Here is a 24788-nt window from a genome sequence, read left to right as displayed (position 1 = left end):
TGGAAGATTTGGAGGACTACCTTCCCTTGTTTCTTGTCGTTGCCTCGCCCAAGGTACCGCAGGAGTGCGAGGGGACGTTTTTGGGCGGAAAGGGTTGCGCCCCAAGGCATGCACTTCCATTCCCTGTAGCTCCTGTACTCCTCGCTCTGCGCTCTCTCAGGACAAGACTATTTGTATTGCCTGTTGAAAAGTCAATGTTGGCTCCGCTAACAACTTTCTCTGGGTGGCCGCATTGTTAATACCGCAAACCAAACGGTCGCGTAACATTTCTGACAAGGTCTCACCATAGTCACAGTATTCCGCAATCCCGCGTAGCCTGGATAAAAAATCGGCAAGGGATTCTCCAGGGATCCTCTCAGCGGTATTAAACCGGTAACGCTGGACTATCGTGGACGGGGTTGGGTTAAAGTGTTGCCCCACTATATTCACAAGTTCGTCAAACGTTTTGGTGTCCGGCGCAGCTGGGTACGTAAGGCTCCTAATCACCCCAAACGTATGCGGCCCGCAGGCAGTGAGCAATATGACCACCTGGCGCTCGTTTTCAGTGATATTGTTTGCCCGGAAGTAGTAACGCATCCGTTGCGTGTACTGGTTCCAGCTTTCCAGCGCAGCATCAAAAACATCCAAACGTCCGTACAGAGGCATGGTATAATAGAAAACAACTTCCAACCTGTATCCAACAAAAATCCAGGGAGGTGGCTTCAGCAGTGTAGACAGCTATTCACTTTTACCTTCGTCGCCAGTTTTGTAAGGGCCCCGAAGAATCCAGCACGAGTTTTTAAGGATACAAAATAATAGCGTTTATTTACTATAACAATATATACATAACAGTAGCAGTAACTTCCCTTGCTGCCTTCTCCTTCCTCCTTGTTCCTGGACTGGCCAGCTTATTTATAGTAGGAGTTTCTCCGCCCCCCTCATTGGGGAAGTTCATACTCCCGTAGGATTGTGGGATAGTCATTAGTCCCCAGCCAATCGTCAGTAGGCAGGTTATAACAGGATTGTAAGAAGTTAAGTTCTCCGTTTTGTCGAAAACTCGACTCCGAGTAAGACTCAGAAACAAAATACAGGTTAACATCAATAGTTAATTTATTTTATTTGCCACTAGGGAAGACTGCGCCTGAGCAAGGGTTAGGGTGAGAATCCAAAGTACAACAATCCCTCCTGGCATATTTATACCCTGAAATAAACAAGTAACACATGACTTTGAATCTTGGTGCCTAAAATAACCCTTACTCAGCTTAAAATCCTAAAATTCCTTATTTAACTTCAAATCCTAACTCCTTACAATGCCAGGATGCACTCAAGCTATATCGATAATGTATCAATACATGCCTATGTGTGGGTGACAATGTGTGGCAATAGATGGATACAGATAAGGAAGTGACACTACAATACACAGGAAAGAGGACCCTCCAACCTAGTCTTGCCCCCTCAGCAGTATTTTCAGTCCAACACAATTGTGGCCAAGTATCCCATTATGCCTTGGCATAGTTAGCCAGAAATCTACATTTTTACAGGTTCCACAACCACAGGCAAACCAGTAGCAAGCCAGATTATTTCTGCGGACCCAGAAGAGCATTCTGCATCCTTCACATCTTGGCCGACCTAGTAGACCTTAAACACATCTTTGAGATCCAATCTTATTAATAAAACCATCTTTAATATATTCATAAGGTTACCATCCTTAGGTAGACCACCTTAGCAGCCTTTAAGAATAAGAAGATGGTAGAAGCCAGCATTAAGTCCGCCTTGTTTGCTTTTAACTTCAGTTGAAATCATCCTCACATAATCTTTCTGAAGTACACATTTCCAACCTAGACATGTGAGAGGAAACCACAGTGCTAACAAAATCTGGAGGCAGAATTTTATGCCCCCCCCCCTCACCCCCCAGGTTGGGTTCTGAGGTGGGGGGGCAGCATAAAATTGAATTCATGGGATTCCTCCCTGGAATCCATCCTCTCAAACCCAGATACAATTTCACTCTTGCGTGGGAAGGGCCACGGGCACGGCAGTGCAATGGTTAGCACCTCACAAGATCGGCCGGAGTCCCACTCACTTCCAATCTAATGCTCAAGCGACTGTTAAATGGCACTGGGTGTTTGAGTGTCGCTGGCTGCGCCGATCGCTCGCCATCCTTAAAAACTCAACCCTTGGAATAGCCAAGGATGTCCAAATGACCTCCAGCTAGCCTGTAGCATTAGTGGTGGTTACTTACGTTTGTCCTAAAGAACAGAAGCACTCCGGTCAATTGAAAATTGAAAATACTTGCATGACATTCATGGGTTGATTATTCTCCATTTCTCACTAAAATACAGGAAGAAGACTTTTAAATATTTACCTCAGCTCCATGAATAAATCTACACATAACACAATTCATGTAGCACCTCACAGACCATCTCAAATAAAGAATGACAGAACAAGTCTCAACACGAAAGTAATTCATTCTGACAAACATTACAAAGCTTTTTAAAAATGTTTGTGATTTGGATCAACCCAGGGTTGTGACTGAACTTGTCCTACCTGTACTTGAAGGGGCTTCTGAGGCACTGAGGTAAAAAAAAAACTTTATCCATTAGGTTTGAGCGCGTTTAGTACAACATAGCGGTAGACTTTGAAGTGAGTTTGGATTCAACTAAATTATCCCAGATTTAAAAAGGACATTTACTTTTGGACAGATTATGGACGTGATTCTCCGGAAAGATTTCCAGGTGTTGTAGCGAGTGGGAACTTCTCAGCCCAACGAGGCCGGTAACTCCCTGCAACGTTAATTGGTCCACTTAAAGAGGCCTCATGGGCTTCTCACCAGTCGATTCACCGGCAACGTGCTCGCCAGCCCCCCAACGTCGAGCAGTACTTGAGCAGCACTTGCTCAGCCAACCCCAGGCAGCTCACAGCAATGGCACCGAGGAGACCAGCCCCAAGATTGGGGGACGCTGACCTGGGGATGCTGCTAGAAGTCATGGCAGCCAGGAGGTCCCAGAGGGTCAGCCATAGGACAGCCCATGTTGCCTGGGATGAGGTGGCGGCAGCTGTGAGCACTGGGAGTGTGACCAGGAGGACTGACCTCCAGTGCAGGAAGAAGATCAATGACCTTCACCGGGCAGCAAGAGTGAGTAGACACCAACGTGCAGTCCCCCCCCCCCACAAAGACCTGTCCGCCCCCACGGGATCATTCATCCCCCAACTCTTCATGCGACACACACCCCCAACTACCACTGTGAAGCACCCTGGTGGCTAATGACAATCGCCAGGCAGGAATGTTCCATTGCAGTCGGGGAACACTTCAGCAGTCAAGGGCATTCAGCCTCCGATCTTCGGGTAAACGTTCTCCAAGGCGGCCTTCAGGACGCGCGGCAACGCTGAATTGCCGAGCAGAAACTGAAAGCCAAGTTCCACACGCATGTGTACAGTCTCACCCGGGTCCTTGTCTTCATGTCTCATTACATTCACCCCCCACATCTGACCTGAGCTTGCAAAATCCTACCAACCGTCCTGGCTTGAGACAATTCACAGCTCTTTAACCTGTGATTATCCCTCTCCAGTCGCTCCATCTGGACCTGTGAAGACTTAATTCCTGCAAATACTTGCATTCAAAGTATCGTCTTGCATCATTAATTGTATGGAAATGGTATTTAACTGGTGATAATTGGTTTCTCGCCTCGGTATGGTGAGATCCGATTTTGCCCGTGGGAATCGGCCGGTTGCATCGCAAACTGTTTGGCACCTGGCACGGTTCTCGATTTCTGCCTCTCCCGCTATTCGCCGACCTCGTTCCGCTTGAGCGAGAGCACAATGAGGCCAGAGAATCGCGCCCATCTCTAGATTCTTTGTTTGAAGCAAGCCGAGTCTGATGGGATAAGTGAATCTCCCTTTGCAGAAATTCTAAATTGAAGTACGAGGTGGCCTCAATGTAAATGAAATTTAATGAATTGATGCTTTCAAGGTGACATCCTGCACCAGGAGCACAGATTACTAGTTTTATTCGCAGAATGGTTGATGTTGGGGATTGGAAATGTCACGTTGGTGAAGTCAAAAGGCTGCTTTTAAGTAAAGAGCTGCTCGAATTTCTACGGTGCAACTAGCTGTACTGTCAGGTGTGGTTTAGTGGCAGCACTCTTGCTTCTAAATCAGAAGGCTGTGCACTTCTAGTCCCACTTCAAGGGTTTAAGAGCATAATCACAGTTGATGCTGCAATGTAGGAATGAAGGAGTGCTGCAATATCATTCTTTTGCCGTGAAGCGTTGAACTGATTACCTGGCTAAAATAATAATAATAATCTTTGTCACAAGTAAGCTTACATTAACACTGCACTGAAGTTACTGTGAAAATCCCCTGGTCGCTACACTCCGGCACCTGTTTGGGATTATTCCAATGCTGTTTGAAAAGTGGCTGCTGGGTTTCCTGCATTAAAACATTCCTCATTGGCTATACAGTGCTTTGTGACATTCTGAGGTTGAGAAAGGCATTGCACAAATGCAAAAAAACCTTTCCTTCTAGATTGATGGAGGAATGATTACACCCGAGGTGAAAAGAATACTCATTTTTTTGTTGCACCGACAGCCACAGCTCAATAGACACAAAAAAAGGTGACTCAGGATAGAATAATTCAAGAAGAACTGACTCATGAACATGAATAGTTTATACTTCTGTCTTTGTTAGCTCAATCAGTTTAACTTTGCATTGTGAACATTGTACGTGCTAATGGGTCTGTTTCCATAGAGGTAGAAGGGTGTGATTAGCCATTACTAACTAGTTTGACACATAGATGTCCTAGCACTCAAAATCTCCAATGTGATAATAGCAAAATAAAAGCTGTATTTATGTGAAAGCAAAGTACTCGGGACAGAAATATGCAATAAAAACACAAAATGCTGGATATAATGAGAATAACAGAGCTGGATAGGGTCTGAGAATGTGAGCACTGTGTGGCATGCGGTTTTCTGGCCCAACATCAATTATTTTAAGGGAGGTGGTTTCGGGGCAAAGGAGGGCTGCCCACCGTCACCCGCCCTGCCCAACCACAAGGTGGGGCAGCCAATTAAACTTATTAGGAGCCTTGTTAAGGACAGTTAAATGAGGCCATCTGGAATCAGTCAGCTTCCATCTTCATGATGTGATGGGGGTCACATTTAACTGCCTGAGGGGCCAGCAGTTCAGGCAAGGCTACAGGCCCTTGAAGCAAATGTGGCCAAACGTTGCCCTGTAGAGGGAACCACCCATGTTCTTTTTCTAAAATCAAAAGAGAAAATTCTGGAAAATCTCAACAGATGTCATCAAAGGGTCATCTGGACTCGAAACGTTAGCTCTTTTCTCTCCCTACATATGCTGCCAGACCTGCTGAGATTTTCCAGCATTTTCTCTTTGGTTTCAGAATCCAGGTCTGCAGTAATTCGCTTTTATCCGTTTTTTTGTTTTGTTTGCTGTTTACCTTTTCAGTTACTTGTTCATTATTGCAGCGTGGTGCTCCTCTCAAGGTGGAAGTCTCTGTTCCTCCAACTTCGACAACCCACCTGCGACTCTTAATTAGACAGTGAACCAGCCTCAATGACTAATTAAAGGGATGTCCGGATCAGCCAAAATGATTCCAACATCTCTTCTTTCCACATTGCCCAGTAAATTCCACCACCAGTGCCACTATCACACCTGGCTCAAGAAAGACATTCCTGGACAATTACTAATTGGCTACCCACTCACCTTTTTGATTCGGGTAAAACACAGAGTACTTTAACCAGTGGTTTTGTTTGTAAGTGGATTATACAAAATTCAATCATCGGTCTGTGCATACTTGCAGATTTTAACATAAGCAATGGTAGAGTATTCATGGTGTCAGCAATGGTTGAGTGCTCATGGCGTCAGCAATGGCGGCGTACCCATAGAATGGGAGCGGACCATTGGTGTGAGAAACCCTGGGCTGGAGAAAAGAATGATTGCTGTCCACTGAATTTCTTCAGGCAAATGCTGTTCAGCTGAGAGCAGAAAGGGGTTTGACTGCAACGCCTGCCATAACCTAATAGACGGGCAGACACAGTGGGCTGAATTTTAACTGGAAGAAACAGCAGGTTTCCGTCAGGCGAGCAGTTAGTGTCAGAAATCTGTTTGCTGACAAATTGCCCCACATGCAGTAAGGAAGCCTTCCTGCAACCCTCGGATGGCGTATTTGATCTTCTCCAGGTGGAGAAATTCCGATAGGTCTGCGAGCCAGTCTGCAGCTGTGGGTGGTGCTGCTGATCGCCAGCCGAGCAGAATTCTCTGGCGTGCAATTAGGGAAGCGAAAGCTAGGGCGTCGGCCTTCTTCCCCATGTGTAGCTCTGGCTGCTCTGATACCCGAAGATTGCCACATTCAGGCACGGCTTCACCCTCACCCCCACAACCTTGGATATTGGATTGTTGTCATTCCAGCAATGGCCACAGCTCCCGGTGGCACTGTTGAGACCAGAGAACTTACAGCCAGTTGATCAGCTGATTGGTTGGCAGCTCTCAAAGGCAGGACCTCCTGCCCAGATTGGGTGAAAGTCCCATCTTAATGCTCCTCTGACTCACCCCAGACGTTTTAGCCAGAGTGGAGGGGTGTACTAGCTTTCTTTGGGGGCTATTTCTACACATGCACTAATATGTAAAAAGCTTGGATAATGTAAAATGAATGCATTAAACCTTTATATCATTATTCAGATGATTTACCCAAAGAAATTTAGAAGGAATTTTTTTTTCAAACAGATGAAAATTCTCATAATAGTTAATTATTCTACAGGAATATAGAACCCCAATTATTTGCTCAGTAACCGTGGCAGCACAACCAGCTGACAGGAGTCAACAAGAAATCTACTAAAGAGCTTCACAATGCTTGAGCAATTTCGTCATGAACAAGAGAACAAGCCTGGTGATGACAAGATCATAATTACAGAACAATCTAGACTTTCACCAACACTCCTGGCAGTTGCTAAACAAGTTCTTTCAACTACCTGCTACCACACACAACCGAGTGCAAATACAAGTATCTAAACACACACATTAAGAAACACACACAAACATATACACACCGCACATGTATATATTATATATGTGTATCCAATCATGCACATACATATCTGCAACAGCTTTCATTTATATAGCACATTTAAAAGAGTAAAGGTATTTCACAGTGACATCAGCAAACAAAATTTGATGTTGAGCTACTCAAGTAGACGTGAGGACAAATGACCGTCAGTTTGGTCAGAGGTAGGTTTCAAGGAATCTCTTAAAGGAGGAGAGAGAGGGAGAGACATGTAGGGAATTCCAGAGCTTAAAGCCTAAGCAGCTGATGGCAATAGTTGCCAATTGTAGATACAAATTGGGGATGCTCAGGAGAGCTGAATTGGAGCAAAAGGTTTCAGTGTTGGGCGGCACGGTGGCGTAGTGGTTAACACTGCTGCTTCATGGCACCGAGGACCCGGGTTCGATCCAGGCCCCGGGTTACTGTCCATGTGGAGTTTGCACAGCCTCACCGTGTCTGCGTGGGTCTCAGTCCCATAACCTAAGCATGTGCAGGGTAGGTGGGTTGGCCATGCTAAATTGACCCTCAATTGGAAAACAAATGACTTGGTACTCTAAATTTGTTTTTTTTAAATTTCAATGTTATAGGAAGAGGTTTCAGGTCTATGGAGGGGTGAATGGGTGAATTTCAAAACAAGAATGAGTACTTTAAAATTAGGCATTGTTTAACAGGATGCCAATGTAGATCAGCAAGCACATGGGTGATGTTTGAATAGAACTTGGTGCAGGTTAGGATATGAGCAGCAGACCTTTGGATGATCTCAGGTTTATGGAGGGTGGATGATGGGAAGCTGACGAGATGATTTAACAAAGGTGTGGATAAGGGTTTCAGCAGTAGATCAGCTGAGACAGTGGCAGGGATGTATGATATTATAGAGGTGGAGGTCAGGGACGGATAATGTTATAGAGGTGGACGTCAGGGATGGGTGATGTTATAGAGGTGGAAGTCAGGGCCGGGTAATGTTATAGAGGTGGACGTCAGGGATGGGTGATGTTATAGAGGTGGAAGTCAGGGACGGGTAATGTTATAGAGGTGGACGTCAGGGACGGATGATGTTATAGAGGTGGAAGTCAGGGATGGGTGATGCTGCAGAGGTGGAAGTCAGGGATGGGTGATGTTAGAGAGGTGGAAGTCAGGGATGGGTGATGTTATAGAGGTGGAAGTCAGGGATGGGTGATGTTATAGAGGTGGAAGTCAGGGATGGGTGATGTTATAAGAGGTGGAAGTCAGAGCCGGGTGATGATATAAGAGGTGGAAGTCAGGGATGGGTGATGTTATAAGAGGTGGAAGTCAGGGATGGGTGATGTTATAGAGGCGGAAGTCAGGGATGGGTGATGTTATAAAGGTGGAAGTCAGGGATGGGTGATGTTAGAGAGGTGGAAGTCAGGGACGGGTGATGATATAGAGGTGGAAGTCAGTGACGGATGATGTTATAGAGGTGGTAGTCAGGGCTGGGTGATGATATAGAGGTGGAAGTCAGTGACGGATGATGTTATAGAGGTGGAAGTCAGGGATGGGTGATGTTATAGAGGTGGAAGTCAGGGACGGGTGATGATATAGAGGTGGAAGTCAGTGACGGATAATGTTATAGAGGTGGAAGTCAGGGACGGGTGATGATATAGAGGTGGAAGTCAGTGACGGATGATGATATAGAGGTGGACGTCAGGGACGGATGATGTTATAGAGGTGGTAGTCAGGGCCGGGTGATGTTATAGAGGTGGAAGTCAGCGCCGGGTGATGTTATAGAGGTGGAAGTTAGGGATGGGTGATGTTATAGAGGTGGAAGTCAGGGAAGGGTGATGTTATAGAGGTGGAAGTCAGGGCCGGGTGATGTTATAGAGGTGGAAGTCAGGGATGGGTGATGTTATAAGAGGTGGAAGTCAGGGATGGGTGATGTTATAGAGGTGGAAGTCAGGGATGGGTGATGTTATAGAGGTGGAAGTCAGGGATGGGTGATGTTATAGAGGTGGAAGTCAGGGATGGGTGATGTTATAGAGGTGGAAGTCAGCGCCGGGTGATGTTATAGAGGTGGAAGTTAGGGATGGATGATGTTATAGAGGTGGAAGTCAGGGATAGGTGATGTTATAAGAGGTGGAAGTCAGGGATGGGTGATGCTATAGAGGTGGAAGTCAGGGCCGGGTGATGTTATAGAGGTGGTAGTCAGGGCCGGGTGATGTTATAGAGGTGGAAGTCAGGGATGGGTGATGTTATAGAGGTGGAAGTCAGGGATGGGTGATGTTATAAGAGGTGGAAGTCAGGGCCGGGTGATGTTATAGAGGTGGAAGTTAGGGATGGGTGATGTTATAGAGGTGGAAGTCAGGGATGGGTGATGCTATAGAGGTGGAAGTCAGGGATGGGTGATGTTATAGAGGTGGAAGTCAGGGATGGGTGATATTATAGAGGTGGAAGTCAGGGCTGGGTGATGCTATAGAGGCGGAAGTTAGGGATGGGTGATGTTATAGAGGTGGAAGTCAGGAATGGGTGATGTTATAGAGGTGGAAGTCAGGAATGGGTGATGTTATAGAGGTGGGAGTCAGGGCTGGGTGATGCATTAGAGGTGGAAGTCAGGAATGGGTGATGTTATAAGAGGTGGAAGTCAGGGATGGGTGATGTTATAGAGGTGGAAGTCAGGGATGGGTGATGTTATAGAGGTGGAAGTCAGGGATGGGTGATGTTATAGAGGTGGAAGTCAGGGATGGGTGATGTTATAAGAGGTGGAAGTCAGGTATGGGTGATGTTATAAGAGGTGGAAGTCAGGGATGGCTGATTTTATAGAGGAGGAAGTCAGGGATGGGTGATGTTATAGAGGTGGAAGTCAGGGATGGGTGATGTTATAGAGGTGGAAGTCAGGGATGGGTGATGTTATAAGAGGTGGAAGTCAGGGATGGGTGATGTTATAGAGGTGGAAGTCAGGGATGGGTGATGTTATAGAGGTGGAAGTCAGGGATGGGTGATGTTATAGAGGTGGAAGTCAGGGATGGGTGGTGTTATAAGAGGTGGAAGTCAGGGATGGGTGATGCTATAGAGGCGGAAGTCAGGGATGGGTGATTTTATAGAGGTGGAAGTTAGGGATGGGTGATGCTATAGAGGTGGAAGTCAGGGAAGGGTGATGTTATAGAGGTGGAAGTCAGGGATGGGTGATGTTATAAGAGGTGGAAGTTAGGGACGGGTGATGTTATAGAGGTGGAAGTCAGATATGGGTGATGTTATAGAGGTGGAAGTCAGGGATGGGTGATGTTATAGAGGTGGAAGTCAGGGCCGGGTGATGATATAGAGGTGGAAGTCAGGGACGGGTGATGTTATAGACGTGGAAGTCAGGGATGGGTGATGTTATAGAGGTGGAAGTCAGGGATGGGTGATGTTATAGAGGTGGAAGTCAGGGATGGGTGATGTTATAGAGGTGGAAGACAGGGCTGGGTGATGCTATAGAGGTGGAAGTCAGGGATGGGTGATGTTATAGAGGTGGAAGTCAGGGATGGGTGATGATATAAGAGGTGGAAGTCAGGGATGGGTGATGTTATAAGAGGTTGAAGTCAGGGCTGGGTGATGCTATAGAGGTGGAAGTCAGGGATGGGTGATGTTATAGAGGTGGAAGTCAGGGACGGGTGATGTTATAGAGGTGGAAGTTAGGGATGGGTGATGTTATAGAGGTGGAAGTCAGGGATGGGTGATGTTATAGAGGTGGAAGTCAGGGATGGGTGATGCTATAGAGGTGGAAGTCAGGGATGGGTGATGTTATAGAGGTGGAAGTCAGGGATGGATGATGCTATAGAGGTGGAAGTCAGGGCCGGGTGATGTTATAGAGGTGGAAGTCAGGGCTGGGTGATGCTATAGAGGTGGAAGTCAGGGATGGGTGATGTTATAGAGGTGGAAGTCAGGGATGGGTGATGATATAAGAGGTGGAAGTCAGGGATGGGTGATGTTATAAGAGGTGGAAGTCAGGGCTGGGTGATGCTATTGAGGTGGAAGTCAGGGATGGGTGATGTTATAGAGGTGGAAGTCAGGGACGGGTGATGTTATAGAGGTGGAAGTTAGGGATGGGTGATGTTATAGAGGTGGAAGTCAGGGATGGGTGATGTTATAGAGGTGGAAGTCAGGGATGGGTGATGCTATAGAGGTGGAAGTCACGGATGGGTGATGTTATAGAGGTGGAAGTCAGGGATGGGTGATGCTATAGAGGTGGAAGTCAGGGATGGGTGATGCTATAGAGGTGGAAGTCAGGGACGGGTGATGCTATAGAGGTGGAAGTCAGGGATGGGTGATGTTATAGAGGTGGAAGTCAGGGATGGGTGATGCTATAGAGGTGGAAGTCAGGGATGGGTGATGCTATAGAGGTGGAAGTCAGGGATGGGTGATGTTATAAGAGGTGGAAGTCAGGTATGGGTGATGTTATAAGAGGTGGAAGTCAGGGATGGGTGATGTTATAGAGGTGGAAGTCAGGGATGGGTGATGTTATAGAGGTGGAAGTCAGGGATGGGTGATGTTATAGAGGTGGAAGTCAGGGATGGGTGGTGTTATAAGAGGTGGAAGTCAGGGATGGGTGATGCTATAGAGGCGGAAGTCAGGGATGGGTGATGTTATAGAGGTGGAAGTTAGGGATGGGTGATGCTATAGAGGTGGAAGTCAGGGAAAGGGTGATGTTATAGAGGTGGAAGTCAGGGATGGGTGATGTTATAAGAGGTGGAAGTTAGGGACGGGTGATGTTATAGAGGTGGAAGTCAGGGAAGCGTGATGTTATAGAGGTGGAAGTCAGGGATGGGTGATGTTATAGAGGTGGAAGTCAGGGATGGGTGATGTTATAGAGGTGGAAGTCAGGGCCGGGTGATGATATAGAGGTGGAAGTCAGGGACGGGTGATGTTATAGACGTGGAAGTCAGGGATGGGTGATGTTATAGAGGTGGAAGTCAGGAATGGGTGATGTTATAGAGGTGGAAGTCAGGGATGGGTGATGTTATAGAGGTGGAAGTCAGGGCTGGGTGATGCTATAGAGGTGGAAGTCAGGGATGGGTGATGTTATAGAGGTGGAAGTCAGGGATGGGTGATGATATAAGAGGTGGAAGTCAGGGATGGGTGATGTTATAAGAGGTGGAAGTCAGGGCTGGGTGATGCTATAGAGGTGGAAGTCAGGGATGGGTGATGTTATAGAGGTGGAAGTCAGAGACGGGTGATGTTATAGAGGTGGAAGTTAGGGATGGGTGATGTTATAGAGGTGGAAGTCAGGGATGGGTGATGTTATAGAGGTGGAAGTCAGGGATGGGTGATGCTATAGAGGTGGAAGTCAGGGATGGGTGATGTTATAGAGGTGGAAGTCAGGGATGGGTGATGCTATAGAGGTGGAAGTCAGGGCCGGGTGATGTTATAGAGGTGGAAGTCAGGGCTGGGTGATGCTATAGAGGTGGAAGTCAGGGATGGGTGATGTTATAAGAGGTGGAAGTCAGGGCTGGGTGATGCTATAGAGGTGGAAGTCAGGGATGGGTGATGTTATAGAGGTGGAAGTCAGGGATGGGTGATGTTATAGAGGTGGAAGTCAGGGACGGGTGATGTTATAGAGGTGGAAGTTAGGGATGGGTGATGTTATAGAGGTGGAAGTCAGGGACGGTTGATGCTATAGAGGTGGAAGTCAGGGATGGGTGATGCTATAGAGGTGGAAGTCAGGGACGGGTGATGCTATAGAGGTGGAAGTCAGGGATGGGTGATGCTATAGAGGTGGAAGTTAGGGATGGGTGATGCTATAGAGGTGGAAGTCAGGGATGGGTGATGCTATAGAGGTGGAAGTTAGGGATGGGTGATGTTATCGAGGTGGAAGTCAGGAATGGGTGATGTTATAGAGGTGGAAGTCAGGGATGGGTGATGCTATAGAGGTGGAAGACAGGGATGGGTGATGTTATAGAGGTGGAAGTCAGGGATGGGTGATGCTATAGAGGTGGAAGTCAGGGATGGGTGATGCTATAGAGGTGGAAGTCAGGGACGGGTGATGTTATAGAGGTGGACGTCAGCGCCGGGTGATGTTATAGAGGTGGAAGTCAGGGCCGGGTGATGTTATAGAGGTGGAACTTAGGGATGGGTGATGATATAGAGGTGGAAGTCAGGGATGGGTGATGTTATAGAGGTGGAAGTCAGGGATGGGTGATGTTATAGAGGTGGAAGTCAGGGCCGGTTGATGTTATAGAGGTGGAAGTCAGGAATGGGTGATGTTATAGAGGTGGAAGTCAGGAATGGGTGATGTTATAGAGGTGCAAGTCAGGGATGGGTGATGTTATAGAGGTGGAAGTCAGGGATGGGTGATGTTATAGAGGTGGAAGTCAGGGACGGATGATGTTATAGAGGTGGAAGTCAGGGATGGGTGATGTTATAGAGGTGGAAGTCAGGAATGGGTGATGTTATAGAGGTGCAAGTCAGGGATGGGTGATGTTATAGAGGTGGAAGTCAGGGATGGGTGATGATATAGAGGTGGAAGTCAGGGATGGGTGATGTTATAGAGGTGGAAGTCAGGGATGGGTGATGTTATAGAGGGGGAAGTCAGGGATGGGTGATGCTATAGAGGTGGAAGTCAGGGATGGGTGATGTTATAGAGGTGGAAGTCAGGGATGGGTGATGATTGGAGGTGGAAGTTACGGATGGGTGATGTTATAGAGGTGGAAGTCAGGGCTGGGTGATGTTATAGAGGTGGAAGTCAGGGATGGGTGATGCTATAGAGGTGGAAGTCAGGGCCGGGTGATGTTATAGAGGTGGAAGTCAGGGCTGGGTGATGCTATAGAGGTGGAAGTCAGGGATGGGTGATGTTATAGAGGTGGAAGTCAGGGATGGGTGATGATATAAGAGGTGGAAGTCAGGGATGGGTGATGTTATAAGAGGTGGAAGTCAGGGCTGGGTGATGATATAAGAGGTGGAAGTCAGGGATGGGTGATGTTATAAGAGGTGGAAGTCAGGGCTGGGTGATGCTATAGAGGTGGAAGTCAGGGATGGGTGATGTTATAGAGGTGGAAGTCAGGGATGGGTGATGTTATAGAGGTGGAAGTCAGGGACGGGTGATGTTATAGAGGTGGAAGTTAGGGATGGGTGATGTTATAGAGGTGGAAGTCAGGGACGGGTGATGCTATAGAGGTGGAAGTCAGGGACGGGTGATGCTATAGAGGTGGAAGTCAGGGATGGGTGATGCTATAGAGGTGGAAGTTAGGGATGGGTGATGCTATAGAGGTGGAAGTCAGGGACGGGTGATGCTATAGAGGTGGAAGTCAGGGATGGGTGATGCTATAGAGGTGGAAGTTAGGGATGGGTGATGCTATAGAGGTGGAAGTCAGCGATGGGTGATGCTATAGAGGTGGAAGTTAGGGATGGGTGATGTTATCGAGGTGGAAGTCAGGAATGGGTGATGTTATAGAGGTGGAAGTCAGGGATGGGTGATGCTATAGAGGTGGAAGACAGGGATGGGTGATGTTATAGAGGTGGAAGTCAGGGATGGGTGATGCTATAGAGGTGGAAGTCAGGGATGGGTGATGCTATAGAGGTGGAAGTCAGGGACGGGTGATGTTATAGAGGTGGACGTCAGCGCCGGGTGATGTTATAGAGGTGGAAGTCAGGGCCGGGTGATGTTATAGAGGTGGAAGTTAGGGATGGGTGATGATATAGAGGTGGAAGTCAGGGATGGGTGATGTTATAGAGGTGGAAGTCAGGGATGGGTGATGTTATAGAGGTGGAAGTCAGGGATGGGTGATGTTATAGAGGTGGAAGTCAGGGCCGGGTGATGTTATAGAGGTGGAAGTCAGGAATGGGTGATGTTATAGAGGTGGAAGTCAGGAATGGGTGATGTTATAGAGGTGCAAGTCAGGGATGGGTGATGTTATAGAGGTGGAAGTCAGGGATGGGTGATGTTATAGAGGTGGAAGTCAGGGACGGATGATGTTATAGAGGTGGAAGTCAGGGATGGGTGATGTTATAGAGGTGGAAGTCAGGAATGGATGATGTTATAGAGGTGCAAGTCAGGGATGGGTGATGTTATAGAGGTGGAAGTCAGGGATGGGTGATGATATAGAGCTGGAAGTCAGGGATGGGTGATGTTATAGAGGTGGAAGTCAGGGATGGGTGATGTTATAGAGGGGGAAGTCAGGGATGGGTGATGCTATAGAGGTGGAAGTCAGGGATGGGTGATGTTATAGAGGTGGAAGTGAGGGATGGGTGATGATTGGAGGTGGACGTCACGGATGGGTGATGTTATAGAGGTGGAAGTCAGGGCTGGGTGATGTTATAGAGGTGGAAGTCAGGGATGGGTGATGCTATAGAGGTGGAAGTCAGGGCCGGGTGATGTTATAGAGGTGGAAGTCAGGGCTGGGTGATGCTATAGAGGTGGAAGTCAGGGATGGGTGATGTTATAGAGGTGGAAGTCAGGGATGGGTGATGATATAAGAGGTGGAAGTCAGGGATGGGTGATGTTATAAGAGGTGGAAGTCAGGGCTGGGTGATGATATAAGAGGTGGAAGTCAGGGATGGGTGATGTTATAAGAGGTGGAAGTCAGGGCTGGGTGATGCTATAGAGGTAGAAGTCAGGGATGGGTGATGTTATAGAGGTGGAAGTCAGGGATGGGTGATGTTATAGAGGTGGAAGTCAGGGACGGGTGATGTTATAGAGGTGGAAGTTAGGGATGGGTGATGTTATAGAGGTGGAAGTCAGGGACGGGTGATGCTATAGAGGTGGAAGTCAGGGACGGGTGATGCTATAGAGGTGGAAGTCAGGGATGGGTGATGCTATAGAGGTGGAAGTTAGGGATGGGTGATGCTATAGAGGTGGAAGTTAGGGATGGGTGATGCTATAGAGGTGGAAGTTAGGGATGGGTGATGCTATAGAGGTGGAAGTCAGGGATGGGTGATGCTATAGAGGTGGAAGTTAGGGATGGGTGATGTTATAGAGGTGGAAGTCAGGAATGGGTGATGTTATAGAGGTGGAAGTCAGGGATGGGTGATGCTATAGAGGTGGAAGACAGGGATGGGTGATGTTATAGAGGTGGAAGTCAGGGATGGGTGATGCTATAGAGGTGGAAGTCAGGGATGAGTGATGCTATAGAGGTGGAAGTCAGGGACGGGTGATGTTATAGAGGTGGACGTCAGCGCCGGGTGATGTTATAGAGGTGGAAGTCAGGGCCGGGTGATGTTATAGAGGTGGAAGTTAGGGATGGGTGATGATATAGAGGTGGAAGTCAGGGATGGGTGATGTTATAGAGGTGGAAGTCAGGGATGGGTGATGTTATAGACGTGGAAGTCAGGGATGGGTGATGTTATAGAGGTGGAAGTCAGGGCCGGGTGATGTTATAGAGGTGGAAGTCAGGAATGGGTGATGTTATAGTGGTGGAAGTCAGGAATGGGTGATGTTATAGAGGTGCAAGTCAGGGATTGGTGATGTTATAGAGGTGGAAGTCAGGGATGGGTGATGTTATAGAGGTGGAAGTCAGGGACGGATGATGTTATAGAGGTGGAAGTCAGGGATGGGTGATGTTATAGAGGTGCAAGTCAGGGATGGGTGATGTTATAGAGGTGGAAGTCAGGGATGGGTGATGATATAGAGGTGGAAGTCAGGGATGGGTGATGTTATAGAGGTGGAAGTCAGGGACGGGTGATGTTATAGAGGTGGAAGTCAGGGATGGGTGATGTTATAGAGGTGGAAGTCAGGGATGGGTGATGCTATAGAGGTGGAAGTCAGGGATGGGTGATGTTATAGAGGTGGAAGTCAGGGATGGGTGATGATTGGAGGTGGAAGTCACGGATGGGTGATGTTATAGAGGTGGAAGTCAGGGCTGGGTGATGTTATAGAGGTGGAAGTCAGGGATGGGTGATGTTATAGAGGTGGAAGTCAGGGACGGGTGATGTTATAGAGGTGGTAGTCAGGGCCGGGTGATGTTATAGAGGTGCAAGTCAGTGCCGGGTGATGTTATAGAGGTGGAAGCCAGGGACGGGTGATGCTATAGAGGTGGAAGTGAGGGCCGGGTGATGTTATAGAGGTGGAAGTCACGGATGGGTGATGTTATAGAGGTGGAAGTCAGGGATGGGTGATGTTATTGAGGTGGAAGTCAGGAATGGGTGATGTTATAGAGGTGGAAGTCAGGGATGGGTGATGTTATAGAGGTGGTAGTCAGGGATGGGTGATGCTATAGAGGTGGAAGTCAGGGATGGGTGATGCTATAGAGGTGGAAGCTAGGGATGGGTGATGTTATAGAGGTGGAAGTCAGGAATGGGTGATGTTATAGAGGTGGAAGTCAGGGATGGGTGATGCTATAGAGGTGGAAGACAGGGATGGGTGATGTTATAGAGGTGGAAGTCAGGGATGGGTGATGTTATAGAGGTGGAAGTCAGGGATGGGTGATGTTATAGAGGTGGAAGTCAGAGACGGGTGATGTTATAGAGGTGGAAGTTAGGGATGGGTGATGTTATAGAGGTGGAAGTCAGGGATGGGTGATGTTATAGAGGTGGAAGTCAGGGATGGGTGATGCTATAGAGGTGGAAGTCAGGGATGGGTGATGTTATAGAGGTGGAAGTCAGGGATGGGTGATGCTATAGAGGTGGAAGTCAGGGCCGGGTGATGTTATAGAGGTGGAAGTCAGGGCTGGGTGATGCTATAGAGGTGGAAGTCAGGGATGGGTGATGTTATAAGAGGTGGAAGTCAGGGCTGGGTGATGCTATAGAGGTGGAAGTCAGGGATGGGTGATGTTATAGAGGTGGAAGTCAGGGATGGGTGATGTTATAGAGGTGGAAGTCAGGGACGGGTGATGTTATAGAGGTGGAAGTTAGGGATGGGTGATGTTATAGAGGTGGAAGTCAGGGACGGTTGATGCTATAGAGGTGGAAGTCAGGGATGGGTGATGCTATAGAGGTGGAAGTAAGGGACGGGTGATGCTATAGAGGTGGAAGTCAGGGATGGGTGATGCTATAGAGGTGGAAGTTAGGGATGGGTGATGCTATAGAGGTGGAAGTCAGGGATGGGTGATGCTATAGAGGTGGAAGTTAGGGATGGGTGATGTTATCGAGGTGGAAGTCAGGAATGGGTGATGTTATAGAGGTGGAAGTCAGGGATGGGTGATGCTATAGAGGTGGAAGACAGGGATGGGTGATGTTATAGAGGTGGAAGTCAGGGATGGGTGATGCTATAGAGGTGGAAGTCAGGGATGGGTGATGCTATAGAGGTGGAAGTCAGGGACGGGTGATGTTATAGAGGTGGACGTCAGCGCCGGGTGATGTTATAGAGGTGGAAGTCAGGGCCGGGTGATGTTATAGAGGTGGAACTTAGGGATGGGTGATGATATAGAGGTGGAAGTCAGGGATGGGTGATGTTATAGAGGTGGAAGTCAGGGATGGGTGATGTTATAGAGGTGGAAGTCAGGGCCGGGTGATGTTATAGAGGTGGAAGTCAGGAATGGGTGATGTTATAGAGGTGGAAGTCAGGAATGGGTGATGTTATAGAGGTGCAAGTCAGGGATGGGTGATGTTATAGAGGTGGAAGTCAGGGATGGGTGATGTTATAGAGGTGGAAGTCAGGGACGGATGATGTTATAGAGGTGGAAGTCAGGGATGGGTGATGTTATAGAGGTGGAAGTCAGGAATGGGTGATGTTATAGAGGTGCAAGTCAGGGATGGGTGATGTTATAGAGGTGGAAGTCAGGGATGGGTGATGATATAGAGGTGGAAGTCAGGGATGGGTGATGTTATAGAGGTGGAAGTCAGGGATGGGTGATGTTATAGAGGGGGAAGTCAGGGATGGGTGATGCTATAGAGGTGGAAGTCAGGGATGGGTGATGTTATAGAGGTGGAAGTCAGGGATGGGTGATGATTGGAGGTGGAAGTCAGGGATGGGTGATGTTATAGAGGTGGAAGTCAGGGCTGGGTGATGTTATAGAGGTGGAAGTCAGGGATGGGTGATGCTATAGAGGTGGAAGTCAGGGCCGGGTGATGTTATAGAGGTGGAAGTCAGGGCTGGGTGATGCTATAGAGGTGGAAGTCAGGGATGGGTGATGTTATAGAGGTGGAAGTCAGGGATGGGTGATGATATAAGAGGTGGAAGTCAGGGATGGGTGATGTTATAAGAGGTGGAAGTCAGGGCTGGGTGATGATATAAGAGGTGGAAGTCAGGGATGGGTGATGTTATAAGAGGTGGAAGTCAGGGCTGGGTGATGTTATAGAGGTGGAAGTCAGGGATGGGTGATGTTATAGAGGTGGAAGTCAGGGATGGGTGATGTTATAGAGCTGGAAGTCAAGGACGGGTGATGTTATAGAGGTGGAAGTTAGGGATGGGTGATGTTATAGAGGTGGAAGTCAGGGACGGGTGATGCTATAGAGGTGGAAGTCAGGGACGGGTGATGCTATAGAGGTGGAAGTCAGGGATGGGTGATGCTATAGAGGTGGAAGTTAGGGATGGGTGATGCTATAGAGGTGGAAGTCAGGGACGGGTGATGCTATAGAGGTGGAAGTCAGGGATGGGTGATGCTATAGAGGTGGAAGTTAGGGATGGGTGATGCTATAGAGGTGGAAGTCAGCGATGGGTGATGCTATAGAGGTGGAAGTTAGGGATGGGTGATGTTATCGAGGTGGAAGTCAGGAATGGGTGATGTTATAGAGGTGGAAGTCAGGGATGGGTGATGCTATAGAGGTGGAAGACAGGGATGGGTGATGTTATAGAGGTGGAAGTCAGGGATGGGTGATGCTATAGAGGTGGAAGTCAGGGATGGGTGATGCTATAGAGGTGGAAGTCAGGGACGGTGATGTTATAGAGGTGGACGTCAGCGCCGGGTGATGTTATAGAGGTGGAAGTCAGGGCCGGGTGATGTTATAGAGGTGGAAGTTAGGGATGGGTGATGATATAGAGGTGGAAGTCAGGGATGGGTGATGTTATAGAGGTGGAAGTCAGGGATGGGTGATGTTATAGAGGTGGAAGTCAGGGATGGGTGATGTTATAGAGGTGGAAGTCAGGGCCGGGTGATGTTATAGAGGTGGAAGTCAGGAATGGGTGATGTTATAGAGGTGGAAGTCAGGAATGGGTGATGTTATAAAGGTGCAAGTCAGGGATGGGTGATGTTATAGAGGTGGAAGTCAGGGATGGGTGATGTTATAGAGGTGGAAGTCAGGGACGGATGATGTTATAGAGGTGGAAGTCAGGGATGGGTGATGTTATAGAGGTGGAAGTCAGGAATGGGTGATGTTATAGAGGTGCAAGTCAGGGATGGGTGATGTTATAGAGGTGGAAGTCAGGGATGGGTGATGATATAGAGCTGGAAGTCAGGGATGGGTGATGTTATAGAGGTGGAAGTCAGGGATGGGTGATGTTATAGAGGGGGAAGTCAGGGATGGGTGATGCTATAGAGGTGGAAGTCAGGGATGGGTGATGTTATAGAGGTGGAAGTGAGGGATGGGTGATGATTGGAGGTGGAAGTCACGGATGGGTGATGTTATAGAGGTGGAAGTCAGGGCTGGGTGATGTTATAGAGGTGGAAGTCAGGGATGGGTGATGCTATAGAGGTGGAAGTCAGGGCCGGGTGATGTTATAGAGGTGGAAGTCAGGGCTGGGTGATGCTATAGAGGTGGAAGTCAGGGATGGGTGATGTTATAGAGGTGGAAGTCAGGGATGGGTGATGTTATAGAGGTGGAAGTCAGGGATGGGTGATGTTATAGAGGTGGAAGTCAGGGACGGATGATGTTATAGAGGTGGAAGTCAGGGATGGGTGATGTTATAGAGGTGGAAGTCAGGAATGGGTGATGTTATAGAGGTGCAAGTCAGGGATGGGTGATGTTATAGAGGTGGAAGTCAGGGATGGGTGATGATATAGAGGTGGAAGTCAGGGATGGGTGATGTTATAGAGGTGGAAGTCAGGGATGGGTGATGTTATAGAGGGGGAAGTCAGGGATGGGTGATGCTATAGAGGTGGAAGTCAGGGATGGGTGATGTTATAGAGGTGGAAGTCAGGGATGGGTGATGATTGGAGGTGGAAGTCACGGATGGGTGATGTTATAGAGGTGGAAGTCAGGGCTGGGTGATGTTATAGAGGTGGAAGTCAGGGATGGGTGATGCTATAGAGGTGGAAGTCAGGGCCGGGTGATGTTATAGAGGTGGAAGTCAGGGCTGGGTGATGCTATAGAGGTGGAAGTCAGGGATGGGTGATGTTATAGAGGTGGAAGTCAGGGATGGGTGATGATATAAGAGGTGGAAGTCAGGGATGGGTGATGTTATAAGAGGTGGAAGTCAGGGCTGGGTGATGATATAAGAGGTGGAAGTCAGGGATGGGTGATGTTATAAGAGGTGGAAGTCAGGGCTGGGTGATGTTATAGAGGTGGAAGTCAGGGATGGGTGATGTTATAGAGGTGGAAGTCAGGGATGGGTGATGTTATAGAGGTGGAAGTCAAGGACGGGTGATGTTATAGAGGTGGAAGTTAGGGATGGGTGATGTTATAGAGGTGGAAGTCAGGGACGGGTGATGCTATAGAGGTGGAAGTCAGGGACGGGTGATGCTATAGAGGTGGAAGTCAGGGATGGGTGATGCTATAGAGGTGGAAGTTAGGGATGGGTGATGCTATAGAGGTGGAAGTCAGGGACGGGTGATGCTATAGAGGTGGAAGTCAGGGATGGGTGATGCTATAGAGGTGGAAGTTAGGGATGGGTGATGCTATAGAGGTGGAAGTCAGCGATGGGTGATGCTATAGAGGTGGAAGTTAGGGATGGGTGATGTTATCGAGGTGGAAGTCAGGAATGGGTGATGTTATAGAGGTGGAAGTCAGGGATGGGTGATGCTATAGAGGTGGAAGACAGGGATGGGTGATGTTATAGAGGTGGAAGTCAGGGATGGGTGATGCTATAGAGGTGGAAGTCAGGGATGGGTGATGCTATAGAGGTGGAAGTCAGGGACGGTGATGTTATAGAGGTGGACGTCAGCGCCGGGTGATGTTATAGAGGTGGAAGTCAGGGCCGGGTGATGTTATAGAGGTGGAAGTTAGGGATGGGTGATGATATAGAGGTGGAAGTCAGGGATGGGTGATGTTATAGAGGTGGAAGTCAGGGATGGGTGATGTTATAGAGGTGGAAGTCAGGGATGGGTGATGTGAGAGAGGTGGAAGTCAGGGCCGGGTGATGTTATAGAGGTGGAAGTCAGGAATGGGTGATGTTATAGAGGTGGAAGTCAGGAATGGGTGATGTTATAGAGGTGCAAGTCAGGGATGGGTGATGTTATAGAGGTGGAAGTCAGGGATGGGTGATGTTATAGAGGTGGAAGTCAGGGACGGATGATGTTATAGAGGTGGAAGTCAGGGATGGGTGATGTTATAGAGGTGGAAGTCAGGAATGGGTGATGTTATAGAGGTGCAAGTCAGGGATGGGTGATGTTATAGAGGTGGAAGTCAGGGATGGGTGATGATATAGAGCTGGAAGTCAGGGATGGGTGATGTTATAGAGGTGGAAGTCAGGGATGGGTGATGTTATAGAGGGGGAAGTCAGGGATGGGTGATGCTATAGAGGTGGAAGTCAGGGATGGGTGATGTTATAGAGGTGGAAGTGAGGGATGGGTGATGATTGGAGGTGGAAGTCACGGATGGGTGATGTTATAGAGGTGGAAGTCAGGGCTGGGTGATGTTATAGAGGTGGAAGTCAGGGATGGGTGATGCTATAGAGGTGGAAGTCAGGGCCGGGTGATGTTATAGAGGTGGAAGTCAGGGCTGGGTGATGCTATAGAGGTGGAAGTCAGGGATGGGTGATGTTATAGAGGTGGAAGTCAGGGATGGGTGATGATATAAGAGGTGGAAGTCAGGGATGGGTGATGTTATAAGGGGTGGAAGTCAGGGCTGGGTGATGATATAAGAGGTGGAAGTCAGGGATGGGTGATGTTATAAGAGGTGGAAGTCAGGGCTGGGTGATGCTATAGAGGTAGAAGTCAGGGATGGGTGATGTTATAGAGGTGGAAGTCAGGGATGGGTGATGTTATAGAGGTGGAAGTCAGGGACGGGTGATGTTATAGAGGTGGAAGTTAGGGATGGGTGATGTTATAGAGGTGGAAGTCAGGGACGGGTGATGCTATAGAGGTGGAAGTCAGGGACGGGTGATGCTATAGAGGTGGAAGTCAGGGATGGGTGATGCTATAGAGGTGGAAGTTAGGGATGGGTGATGCTATAGAGGTGGAAGTTAGGGATGGGTGATGCTATAGAGGTGGAAGTTAGGGATGGGTGATGCTATAGAGGTGGAAGTCAGGGATGGGTGATGCTATAGAGGTGGAAGTTAGGGATGGGTGATGTTATAGAGGTGGAAGTCAGGAATGGGTGATGTTATAGAGGTGGAAGTCAGGGATGGGTGATGCTATAGAGGTGGAAGACAGGGATGGGTGATGTTATAGAGGTGGAAGTCAGGGATGGGTGATGCTATAGAGGTGGAAGTCAGGGATGAGTGATGCTATAGAGGTGGAAGTCAGGGACGGGTGATGTTATAGAGGTGGACGTCAGCGCCGGGTGATGTTATAGAGGTGGAAGTCAGGGCCGGGTGATGTTATAGAGGTGGAAGTTAGGGATGGGTGATGATATAGAGGTGGAAGTCAGGGATGGGTGATGTTATAGAGGTGGAAGTCAGGGATGGGTGATGTTATAGACGTGGAAGTCAGGGATGGGTGATGTTATAGAGGTGGAAGTCAGGGCCGGGTGATGTTATAGAGGTGGAAGTCAGGAATGGGTGATGTTATAGAGGTGGAAGTCAGGAATGGGTGATGTTATAGAGGTGCAAGTCAGGGATTGGTGATGTTATAGAGGTGGAAGTCAGGGATGGGTGATGTTATAGAGGTGGAAGTCAGGGACGGATGATGTTATAGAGGTGGAAGTCAGGGATGGGTGATGTTATAGAGGTGCAAGTCAGGGATGGGTGATGTTATAGAGGTGGAAGTCAGGGATGGGTGATGATATAGAGGTGGAAGTCAGGGATGGGTGATGTTATAGAGGTGGAAGTCAGGGATGGGTGATGTTATAGAGGTGGAAGTCAGGGATGGGTGATGTTATAGAGGTGGAAGTCAGGGATGGGTGATGCTATAGAGGTGGAAGTCAGGGATGGGTGATGTTATAGAGGTGGAAGTCAGGGATGGGTGATGATTGGAGGTGGAAGTCACGGATGGGTGATGTTATAGAGGTGGAAGTCAGGGCTGGGTGATGTTATAGAGGTGGAAGTCAGGGATGGGTGATGTTATAGAGGTGGAAGTCAGGGACGGGTGATGTTATAGAGGTGGAAGTCAGGGACGGGTGATGTTCTAGAGGTGGAAGTCAGGGACGGGTGATGTTATAGAGGTGGAAGTCAGGGACGGGTGATGTTATAGAGGTGGAAGTCAGGGATGGGTGATGCTATAGAGGCGGAAGTTAGGGATGGGTGATGTTATAGAGGTGGAAGTCAGGGATGGGTGATGTTATAGAGGTGGAAGTGAGGGACGGGTGATGTTATAGAGGTGGAAGTCAGGGCCGGGTGATGTTATAGAGGTGGAAGTCAGGGATGGGTGATGTTATAGAGGTGGACATCAGGGATGGGTGATGTTATAGAGGTGGAAGTTATGGATGGGTGATGATATAGAGGTGGAAGTCAGGGATGGGTGATGTTATAGAGGTGGTAGTCAGGGCCGGGTGATGCTATAGAGGTGGAAGTCAGGGATGGGTGATGTTATAGAGGTGGAAGTCAGGGCCGGGTGATGTTATAGAGGTGGAAGTTATGGATGGGTGATGCTATAGAGGTGGACGTCAGGGACGGATGATGTTATAGAGGTGGACGTCA

The 24788-nt window shown here is 48.3% G+C and overlaps 1 protein-coding gene across 2 annotated transcripts in view; it reads left to right on the top strand.

Annotated features, from left to right (window-relative positions):
• LOC140385748 (corticotropin-releasing factor receptor 2) overlaps positions 1-24788 on the top strand; it is a 391042-nt gene that overhangs the window by 253030 nt on the left and 113224 nt on the right. The gene's annotated exons all lie outside the window — the stretch shown is intronic.

The sequence above is a fragment of the Scyliorhinus torazame genome, chromosome 11 (genome assembly GCF_047496885.1).
Source record: "Scyliorhinus torazame isolate Kashiwa2021f chromosome 11, sScyTor2.1, whole genome shotgun sequence".
NCBI lineage: Eukaryota > Metazoa > Chordata > Chondrichthyes > Carcharhiniformes > Scyliorhinidae > Scyliorhinus > Scyliorhinus torazame.
The sequence above is the reverse complement of the archived record's forward strand: the minus strand, read 5'-3'. Positions and strand labels throughout refer to the sequence as shown.